The sequence below is a fragment of the Juglans microcarpa x Juglans regia genome, chromosome 4S, assembly GCF_004785595.1.
Source record: "Juglans microcarpa x Juglans regia isolate MS1-56 chromosome 4S, Jm3101_v1.0, whole genome shotgun sequence".
In the NCBI taxonomy this organism is placed as follows: Eukaryota; Viridiplantae; Streptophyta; class Magnoliopsida; order Fagales; family Juglandaceae; genus Juglans; species Juglans microcarpa x Juglans regia.
In genome coordinates, this window is record NC_054601.1 from 6,355,603 (window position 1) to 6,367,787 (window position 12,185).

Here is a 12,185-nt window from a genome sequence, read left to right on the forward strand (position 1 = left end):
ATGCGTGTTAGGAAGCCCAACACGCAACGCCGTGCTACTAAGGTGTCGTAGGACGGCACAACCACGTCCTGACACACTGCCCTGGCAAGAGGGTGGTGGCAGGTCTGACCCAAGCACGGCCTGACACCCCACGGTCTCCCTCGGCAGTCAAGTCCAAACACAGTATAAATACAACCATCCCTCCAGGGGAAGGCTCTCTGAACTCTTATTCTACACTTAACGCATTTAGCTTTCTTCATCACCAGAATATACCCCTATTGACTTTGGCATCAGAGTGACCCCAGACGTCACCGGAGCCTACTCTTCTTCCTAGTTGTAGGTCTTGAGAGTTTAGATACTGTGGAATTGCTCATGCTACGAAACACGACATCAATATCTATATTCTTATTGGAAAAAACATAAACAGTTAGATAACCAAAGATGAAAAAACATGATCATCGACAACACAAAATTATAATCAGGCATTGTACGAGTGCGTGAAGCTCACATGCTAGTGAGAATGAAGTGGAGTGGAGCATATTTTGAATATTTAAGTCCAAGGGATCCACTTGCTATGGGTCGAAGCTGAGCTGTGGATTTGCTGCGATGTGTGAGCTACACACAGTTTGAATGATAGTGTTTTTTGGCCCATTTAATATACTGGCGTTTAGAGAGTATGGTGGTGCGGTGTGTGTAAGGATTTGATTGTCGAAAAGCGATAAATTGAGCATTCTCTAACCTAGTGGATAAAAAAAAGAATGGTGCTAGGCTACCGCCAACAATGATCGTTGGGTGTGCCGCCTAATACAAATTTAGCTTTTTATTTTTTTCTTATTTTTCTTTTCATACTTTTTTAACATATTTAAATATTTTTAAAAAATAAAAAAATATATATCAATACACTAAACGTTACTTTCTTAATCATTCAGTAAAAAAATTTAAATATATGAGTGATCAAAATGAGGGGGCAAACTAAAAGTTACTTTCTTACACCACGCATCTACTGATGTGGATCTTTATTTTTTAAATTTTTATTTTTCTTACTCAATAGATTATGTTGTAGGACTGTTAAGTAGAATTTCATGGAGAAAACAATCTTTAGAGATAGAGGAGAGACTAGTGGAAGGTGAAAACTTAGGGCTGGTTTGGATTCACAGATAAGATGAGATGATTTTATATGAAAAATGAAAGTTAAAAAAATTATTGTTAGAATACTATTTTTTAATATTATTATTATTTTGGGATTTGAAAAGTTGAATTGGAATTTAAAAAAGTTGAATTTTTTATTATATTTTGTATGAAAATTTAGAAAAGTTGTAATAATGAGATGAAACATTTTTCGAATTGAAACAGAGCCTTAAATAGAATTTTGTAAACTAATATGTTCACGGCATTGAGCCATTTGAGGGTGGCCCAAATTGGGCCCCTTTTGCGGCTACCCAAAGGGTGACATCACTGTTTTAATTTACACGGCCTTTTTGAATTCGACCCTCTCTCTAGACGGACTGACGTGTGGCATTCGCGTCCAAACGAAAGCTATATGATTTGATTTGAAAGGGCAAAGGGCTTTGTAGTAGAACTTCAATCGCCACAAACAAGAGCTATGGGATTTGATCTGGGGTTTTCTTTTTTATAATTTAATTACAACCGAATCACGAGAATTATTATATAGTAATGTTTTAGAATATGCAAGTCTTGGGCACTTTTATTGAAAAAAATTATGGTTCACTTTTAAAAAAATAATTTTTTTATGTAGATCTCAGATTTAACCATTTTTTTTAAGAAAAGTGCGTGAGACTTGAACATCCTAGGACTACAAATATCATTTCTCATTATTATGGAGTAATGTTAGATACATGTATAGGGTATGCTAGCTTCACATATTGCCGTTGAAAAAAGTGAGGATCACCTTGTTAACGCTTAAAATCGGCACAACAGACCAGAATGGGAGAAAAAGTCATTCCTAGCTCGCTATGGCGATCTAGACCTCTATCGGTGTGGAATGGAGCCCCCAGTGATGGCCCGATGAGGTTGTTTAGTGTTTGTACCTACATTCATGGTAGTGAATAATAAATAAATGTAGAGAAAATAAAGAGAGATAAATATACAGATTTATGTGATTCAGCACTGAGCCTACATCTACAGGGGTTTGGAGAAGGGAGAGTCCATTATAACATGTTTGTTTTACAGTCTCTCGTGATCTTTCATGCTCATTGTACAATAGATATCGAAGGACTATCTTCTGATGGAGATATCATTGATGGAGCTCCTGTTGTGAGATTAAAGAAGCCTTTCAGGATAAGTCTTGCTCAAAAGTCCCTAAAGTCGTCTGGTTCCATCCCTTTTATCTTTTGCCCCTCTCCCTACTTTACGTTCCTTCACCTTCGTTTATGTCACAATACCTCTCATTTATGTTCACTCTCATATTTTTCTCCTGACACTAACACTTTTCTCAGGCTTTTCTCATTTCTCTCTCTTTTCTTATTCTTCCCTCTTAATGATTCCCCCCACCGTGGGTTGGACCTAGAAAACACCATGGGTTTGTTATTATTTTATTCCTTCTACACTCTAAAGTGAGTTTTTTCATATAGATATATATATAGATTCCAAATTTGCCAATTTTTTTCAAATGGAATATGCACAAATGCAATACTCCTTGTTTCTTATGCTTTGTTCGGAGTGCATGCGCAATGAAGTTACTAATTTTAGGAATACATGGATTAATAATATATTTCAATAAGGCAAAACAAGTCATGATAGATCATGAAATGCTAGTAATACTTGTCACTACAACAAATACCTGTTTTTCCCTCAAGGGATTGTGGTGGCAAAAACTTTTATTCCATGGGAGAAACTCTTTTCCCACAAATTTTAGTCGTAGAATGCTCGTGACATAAAATATTTTTCTCCGTGAAAGGCTCAACTTGTGGAAAATGCCTACATTTTCCCACAAGATTAGTCACGGAAAAAAATTATTTCACCGTGAAAAATATGATGGCCTTTGGTAGTAAATCGTGGGAAAAAAGTATTTCCGGTAAAATAATTTCATGAAAAATAATATTTCCACAAACTATTTTGTCGGAGATACTTATTTACGAAGAAATGTTATCATGGAAAATAATCACTTTCGGCAAAAGAAAGTGTATTTGCCGCGAGTTACATTCACGACAAGTGCTAAGAGATTTCACAAAAAAAAAATAAAAAATAAAAAATAAATTGTAAAATAAAAAAAATGAGACAGAACAAAAAATAATCATAACAAATAGTCTAATATAGGCTAAAATAAATATGTTCGAACCTTGGAGATCCAAATTCACACTTACAATAATTTATCAAAAAAATAATTTCTTCTGGTGTTAAGAGCATCAATTTCTTCTTGCATGGCTTGCTGCCATTTTGGATCAACTAGAGCTTGCTTATACATTTTAGATTCTTGTGGTTGGGTTGTGAGATCAGCGACAAAGCAAGCAGGTACTGGGTGTCGTGAAGAGAGAAAGACCTTGGGCTTTAGTGTGCCTGTTTGAGTCTATGGGATCAAGTGGTGAGTTCTACGAGGGACATATGGTGAGATAGGCTCAATTGCTAAAGAACACAATTCTGATACATCCTAGATTATTGTAAGAGCGATAGTAGTATAAGGATCTTGGCATGGTGGGGACTGAGCCATAGTGGAACTAGGAGCAAGATCAGTAGGTTCAGACTTTCAGACAATAGCAGACAAAGGATGCAAATAGCCAATGGAGGGGAGATTTGCAGCTACAGACAAGGAATCCGAAGGAGAAGATTGTAAAGTAGCAATCTAAAGAGGCCTAGTAAGTGCACGAACTTTGAAGGAGTGAAAATCAGATTTAATAAAGCCCTGTGGACACATGAATGGAAATGTGAGTTCATCAAATTTTACATGCCAAGAGATATAGGCGTGGCCCGTTTATATGTCAAAACACTGATACCCTTTGTGATGAAAAGACTATCCTAGGAACACACAGCGAATGGATTTATACTCTAGCTTTGACCTACCAAAATGTGTAAGGCATGGATAACATGCACACCCAAAAACCCTTAGAAGAGTATAAGATGAAGGGGACCCAAAAACAAGCTCATAAGGTGACTTATGACCAAAAATGGAAGTAGGCAGCAAATTGATAAGAAATACAATAGTGTTAAATGTCACTGTCCAAAATTTGGTAGGAATGGAGGCATGTGCCATTAATGTTAAACCGGTTTCCACAATGTGTCGGTCTCGACGTTCTGCCAATCCATTTTGCTCTGGTGTCCCTAGACATGATAATCTGTGAATAATTCCATGAGCTACAAAATAATTCTGTAAGATTTTGTTAACAAATCCACCGCCGCCATCACTTTGAATTATTTTTACACAAGTATTGAACTAATTATCCATTCACTTAAGAAATGCAGGAAAAATGGTAGCTACACCAGATTTACAAGCCATAGGAAAATACTATATGTATCGAGATTATTCATCGACAATGATTAAATAAAATTGAAACCCATCATAGGAGGAAACAAAAACAAGACCCCATACATCGGTGTGAAGAGTATGTAAAAATGAAGTAGCATAGGATTGACGAAACTCAAATGGCAACTTTGTTGATTTTTCCAAAACACAGCTTTTACAAAATTCAACACTTTTATTCAGAGACGGCAAACATGATAATAAAAGTTTAAGAGTCCGAGATTAAGGGTGTCCAAGCCGAGCATGCCACAAGTTGTTGGGTACTTTATTTGCTAGAAGTCCAACTAGAGAATGTAAAGGTCATCGCAGATGGATTGTGTACAAGCCATCGATCATTGAGCCCTTAAATATCACCTAGTTCGTCCTCATGTCCTTAAGAAGAAATCCCCAAAGATAAAATAGAAAGTAACATTTATTGTCCCTTATAAATTTAGAGACAGATAGCAATTTCTTTTTATTATCAAGGACGATAAGAACATTGTTCAACTTGATATTAGTAGCAGGCAGTGAAACTTGTCCAATACCAGATATAGGTAATCCATGTCCATTTCCAACCATAACAAAATCGTTTTCGAGATAAGAATGAATACCTTGTACTTCAACTGTATCAAATGTCATATGATGATTTGCGCCAATATCAAGATACCAAGTATCCTCCGTAGTATCAGCAATTTGCAAGGCAACAAAAGCTTTGTATTGGTATGCTTCTTCATTCGAGTCAAAACATCCATCTGCTTTATGGTTTGGGCCTCCACAATGAAAGCAAGTGATGCCACCATGTCCTCGTCCACCACGATTTGACGATGGTTGCAAACAATTTCTAGAGGGGCCTCCATTTGAGCAAGAGGGTTGCAACTTTGTTTCGTGATTGAGAGTTGGGCTAGTGGTTGGCACCATTATGGCCACGAGGAGCATGACCTCCATGAGGCCTTGTATTGGTTCTGTCACAATTTGTGTAAAATACGACGTTGGAAGAAGTTGCCCGTGCTGCATGAAGTCTTATTTTGAAACCACGGAATTTGCTAATGACTCATTCAAGAGATGGAAAAGTATCTCGAGCATTTATAACCGCTACTATAGAATCAAACTCAAATCCTATGTCTCGAAGAATACATATGATGAACTCATCTTCATCCATTGGCTTACCTGTACCGTGGAAAGACAAAGCCAGAGATTTGGCTTTGTGCATATAATCCTCCAAAGAGGAAGTGCCTTTGTTGAGCGACTATAGCTCGCCCTTCATCTGTTGAATATGATCCTGAGTATGACTACCATAAAGAGTCTCCAAAACATGCCAGGCATCATGGGAGGATTCATTGTTGATCACTTGGGACATAGGACCGTCGAACAAGGAGCTATTGATCCATCCAAGAATCAGTTGGTCAATGTCCAGCTAAGTAGCTGTCGCTGGGCTGGTTCGTAACACACCATCCTCACTGATGATGGTTGGCAGTCGATGATGGTTGGCGATGGACATGAAACCTGATTTTGCACATAGTCGAGAAGACCATTACCACGTAGAATCGGAATGACTTGTGCTTTCCATAAAAGATAATTGTTGGAGGCTAGCTTAATGGAGATATCAGGTAAATGAGCATTAGAAGGTGAAAATTCAAAAGAATGAGAAGTGGACACAGGTGGGATCGAAGAGGTGGAAGACTCCATTGTCAGTACCTCTAGGGACGTTGATACCATATAGAAAATCTAACCTGCTTGTTCTTTGATATTGTATTCATCTTAAATAGAGATTACAAGAGTGATTAACAACTATATACAGCTAACATCATGGTTGTCTATTCTGCTATACATGGAAAGTAACAGATATACAAAAAAGAGAATGAGAGAAAATTATGGGAGAAAATCATGGGAAAGAGGATCACAATAGAATGTTGGAAAGCTAGTCTCTTCACTAATTTCCATAGCTACACCAACAAATGAATTAAATTGTCTGCTCCTCTGGAGCGCAATCTAGTACATCTACAAACTCACCATCAATATTATAAGAAGGGTAGCACTTGGAGCCGGTCGGGTGGGAAGTGAATTTTTACACCAGCCAATCGAAGGTTACCACATAGGTGTCTCCACATCTTTCTATTTGCACCCTCACACAAGTGATAAAAACAGTTTATTTGCACCCTCATCCATCCCTCTTTCTCTCTCTACAATACAATCTAGTTTTCAAAAATTTTTTAGGCTCTCTGTTTAGTTTCCAAGATTTGTGGGGCTCTCATGTCTGGTAAAACTTTCTAAAAGGTAAAACTTTTTTGTTTGTTTAGTTCCTCATTTTTGTTTTGTCTTACAAAATCCACAAATAATTCTAAGGTTCACGAATTTAATCAACTGAAAGGTGCAAGCTATAGGCATTTCTCTTTCTCCTTTTTTTCTTATAATCTTTTTTTATTTTACATATCTCACGATTATATTTTTAAAATCTAAGGATCATATTTATTAATTTATTTAACATTATTTTTATGTATCGATCATTTTTTATGATGATAAATGTGTTGTGTCCCTTATGCATGTCTGGTCTATAAGGCGAATCAAGTGGTCTCATGACCTTTCCTTATCATTATCTATCAGCTAATATCTGCCTTATAATATTTTTGTCTCCTTTCCCCATACTTGTTTTGACATCTCCATCAATATCTTGGTCTTTTTTTACTTTTCTTTTCTTTCATCTTTTTATCAACTTGTGTGGTGCACCACATACAACAGCAGAATATAAATATATTGGAATTTCGTGTGATTTTTTTATGAATTTTGCATTGAAATCTTTAAATTATATTCTAGAGTTTTGTATTAAGCTATATATACTACACTTAATTTGATTGTCAATTGAGCTATCCTTGCAAACCATATCAGGTTGAGTGAATGATGAGTACATCAATAAATCATGTTGGGATTTTAGATAGTTGTAATTCTAGCACCGATGAAGTTGAGATGGTTGAAGAGGATGGTGAGGTCGAACAAGGCAAGAATATGCCTAAGGAAGGCCATACGATGTCATTTTCATATGTGGAGCCATATGTGGGGTTAGAGTTTGACGATCTAGAGAATGCGCATAGTTGCTGTAAAGCTTTCTCCAGACGAATTGGTTTTAGCATTCGAACAAATCATACTTGGTTGTCAAACATAAACAAATCATTAATTGGTGCAGAGTATTTGTGTTCGAGAGAATGATCCCGTTGATATAATTCTAAACTTAAAGAGAGAGTAAGACAATAGGCTGCGGAAATAAAGTGTGGGTGTAAGGTGATGATGACAATAAAGAAGGATGGAGAGAAATGGATTGTGTCTAAGTTTGTACTCCAGCATAATCATGAGTTGTTGACACCTAGGAGTGTAAGTTTGCTTCGTGGGCATAAATGGGTGACACCAGCACAAAAAAATTTGATAAACACACTAAATGAGTCAGGGATACCAATACGGAAAATAATGTTCATGTTGAGTAAGTAGTCAAGTGGTGATTATAATGTTGGTTGCATTGCTAAGGACATTTAGAATTATTTGGACAATCGAATGAGGCAACTTCTTAGAGAAGGAGACGCATAAAAATTATATGAGTACTTTTGGAAAGCGAACGTAACAATTCAGGTTTCGTATATTCAATCCAAGTTGATAAAGATGGGTCGATGATGAATTATTTTTGGGCAAATGTTAGATCAAGAGCCGCATATCAATATTTTTGGGACGTTGTTACGTTTGACGCTACGTACTTGACAAATCATTACAAGATGCCCATTGTTCCATTCACTGGAGTTAACCATCATCATTAATTTGTGATGTTTGGATGTGCTTTATTGATAAATGAGACAGTCGAGTCTTGCACATGGTTATTAAAAATATGTCAAGAAGCGAAGCTTGGTTGTACTCCATTTACAATAATAACTAATGATGACAAGTCAATAGTTAAGGCCATTGTTTAGATATTGCCCAATACAACTCACAAATTGTGTTTATGACATCTCTTACAAAAAGTTTCTAAACATGTAGCTCATATTTATAACAAATATCCAGAATTTTAACATGAATTTAACCATTGTATTCATGAGACACTCACTATTAAGGAGTTTTAGTTGGAGTGGATTGATATGTTACTAAAGTACAATTTAGAAGAAAATAGTTGGTTTATGAATATTTATACCAGGAAATCGAAGTAGGTGCCAACTTACTTGAGGAGCACATTTTGTGCAGGAATGTCCACAACTCAACAAAGTGAGAGTATAAATAAGTTTTTTAAAGACTATGTTCAGTCAAGTATGATGGTAAGTGAATTCGTCCATCAATATGATAAAGTTTTGAACGCCCGTTATCTCAGTGAGAAAGAGAAAGATATGAAGACAAAAATATCGAAGCCAATTATGATAACTTCTTACAATATTGAAGAGGAAGCGACCAAGATCTACACAAGAAAATCATTTTTTATCTATCTTTCAATATCAATTATTTAATAGCCAACGATTCAAGGCACACAAAACACTTGAGGAAGATGGTCGAAAAATTTACTGGTGAGCATTGCGGGAAAAAAAAATCCGGCATATGAAATAACACTTGGTAGGGAGAACAACATTATTTCTTGTACATGTTGTAAGTTTGAGTTTATTGACTTTTTATGCCGGCACGGCCTACATGTTTTGGCAAAATAAAAAAGTGTTTTGGACAGTGTACTGCTGTCATATGTTTTGGAGAGGTGGACGATGAAGGGCGTGGTGCATGTGATATGTGTCGATGAGGGGCCATTAGAGACAGTCCCAATGTATTAGTGATGAAACATCGTTTGATGAGACAGTTTTACTTCGTTGCAAAGATGGGGTCATTATCTATCAAAAAATATGAGCATGCTTTTAGGAGAATAAAGAATATTTATCAAGAACTTCAACTGATGAATGATGATGATTGTAACACAGAGGGACATACGGTCTAGAGCCAAATAGTCTCCAATTTCTCATTGCAAGATCCACCACATATTGTTTCTAAAGGAAAGCCCAAATCATTAAGACAAAAAAATCGAAAGGAAAATATATCAATAAAAAAGCAACAATGCAGCGTTTGTAAACAAAAAGGACATGTAAGTAGCAAATACCCATCACATAGGTGTTTTTTTTTTTTTTTTAACTTGGCATTTTTTTTTCCTTGGCATGTAAAAAGGGCATTTGCTTTAACTTGATGATTTTTTTTTTTTTGTAGGAATATGCAAGACCCGACAATGTCACAAAATGAAAAGCTCAGAACATCTTGAAATTTTGATATGCTAGATGGTCATTAGACTCATTAGACATTTTCTTTTTTTGGTTGTAAAAAAATTCTCAAACTCGAGGACTATGAGCCAAGTGATATGTGAGATGGATATGGTTATGTGAGACTTACGGATTCTGCCTATGGATATCCCTGTACTCTGTTTGCCCTTTTCTTCTTACCGTTTTGGACTGTATGCTTTGTGTTTTTGGATGATAGAGTTCTTTAAATTGCATTGGAATTGTCTTTGCTTTTCTTTTCCTAGTTTTATTTATATTTTTGGGTCCAAGAACACATATTTGTAAGGTTTTTGTTTGTCTTAAGTATGGAATGTTTATATCAGGTTGCCACACTTTGTCATGCCTGCAAGTTAATATTGCTATTTAATCGTGTTTCAAAACTTATACAGTATTAGACGATTTACATTATCACTAACAATTTACATTAAACGATTGATCTCTTCCTTTGTCTATTATAAGTAATAGTTTTTTGACAATTATTTCTTGTATAAAATAGGGGCATGTTCCATGTATAATAGATTATTGTGATCTACAATAGCATAAAACGCAATTCAAGAACGATTTAAATTAAACGATTTACATTATCATTAATAATTTACATTAAATATTTTATAGTAGTATTAAACGATTTACATTATTATTAACTTTAAAAAATTTCAAACTAACTAATAACGCAATAAATAAAACACAAGACTAATCAAGACACTTTTGTACTTCTTTTTCATTGATTGGAATTTTGCATCTTCTATTCTTTCATGTTTATATACTATCATTTCATTTCTTCATCGTGCTAATTCCAAGGCTCACAACAATCTGGTTATTCCATTGCAAGGTCAACCCATTCAAAAAATCTACACTGGTTTTGAGCCTTGTAATATGGACAATTAAAAAACCACTGATCAAAACTTTTGGGGTTGGCTAACGTCTGCAGTTTGGAGGGAATACCACAATAACATAATGGTTTTCGTCCCAACATGATTTCATCTTCTGCCCTCATAGAACGTAAACTAGATATGTTGTCTTTGTCAGTACTTTCCATATTTCTGGGAACGAATATAAAAAAAAAGTAGTAAACAAACACACGGTGTATGAGATATTTTTACAAACACAAGGTGCACAATTTTATACCCGACTGGCCTTGAGTTTTTCTCATCTACAAACTTGCTGCAAAAACTAGAAGTCAAATTTACCGAGCAACATTGTGACCAATCTGAAGGAACATATCAAAGCGATAATATTGACAAGTGGGCAGACATATGATTAGTTTGTAAATACCGAGCGAGAGGCAGAAGTTGCCGAAAATGTAGAGTCCGAGAAGAAGGAAACCAAGTACAAGGTGAAAAAAGTAGATCAGGATGCGACCAACCAACAAGCTGAGAAGACTAAGGAGAATAAATGGGCTATAAAATCCAAGAAATTGTGCAGCCATGTATTCCTTGGAGATCTCCCTAGCCTCTTCGTTCCTTAAATTTGATGGAAGTGATTTGAGTTTAAGCTTGGGTGGTTTCTTACGTGGTAGCTTTGGGAATTCGGCTCCGTAAGTCTCGTTGGCCATGACCACGTCTTGATTACTTATTTGAAAACAAGAATGTACTTCTGAAGGAAATTTCATAAATTTAAATACATCATAAGTGACCTGCTCCTCGCTGATCTTCAAAATGAGTTTCCCTTTCTAAACACAATTAAAATTCTCCTTGTCGCAAGGAAAGGTCGACCCAATATCAAAGAGATCTCCTCGTCCTCCTTCATATCGAGTACAATGAAGTCGGTCGGGAAGATGAACTTATCAATTTTCACCAGTACGTCCTCAATGAGTCATTTCGGGTATTTAATGGATCTGTCCGCCAACTATAGAGAGATGGTGGTCGGCTTTGCTTATCCAAGACCTGGTTCCTTAGACGGCATCTTCTTTTGTATAATTCCTCTGCTCTCCACGGTCACCAATTGTAGAGAGAACTGATTATCAATCTTATTTTTTCTTAATATCTGCGGAAAAGGAATTGGTGGATCATAAATTGAAGGAGAATAAGTTTCAGAAATAAAATCCATGGATTTCTTGGTTTTGCAACCCCTTTATTCTCCTTAGTCTTCTCAGCTTGCTGGTCGGTCGCATCTCGATCTGTTTCTTTCACCTCGTACTCGGTTCCATTCTTCTCGAACTCTACATTTTCGGCAGCTTCTGCGTCTCGCTTGATATTTACCAATTGGTCATATGTCTGCTCACTTCTCAATGTTATGGCTTTGATATGTTCATTCGGATTGGTTACAGTGTTACTCGGTAAAGTCCCTGTTGTCCTCTCCGTAAGCCTGTTTGAGAGCTAGCCGATTTGTGCCTCAAGATTTCGGTTTGAAGCTGTGATGTTTTGATTCACCATATCAGTCTTTTGCATGTAGTGTATGATCATATCTTCAAGTGTCGGCTTCTTATCTTGCTGTGTAAACTATTGAGGTGGTCTAGCTGGCACTTGGTTATTGTT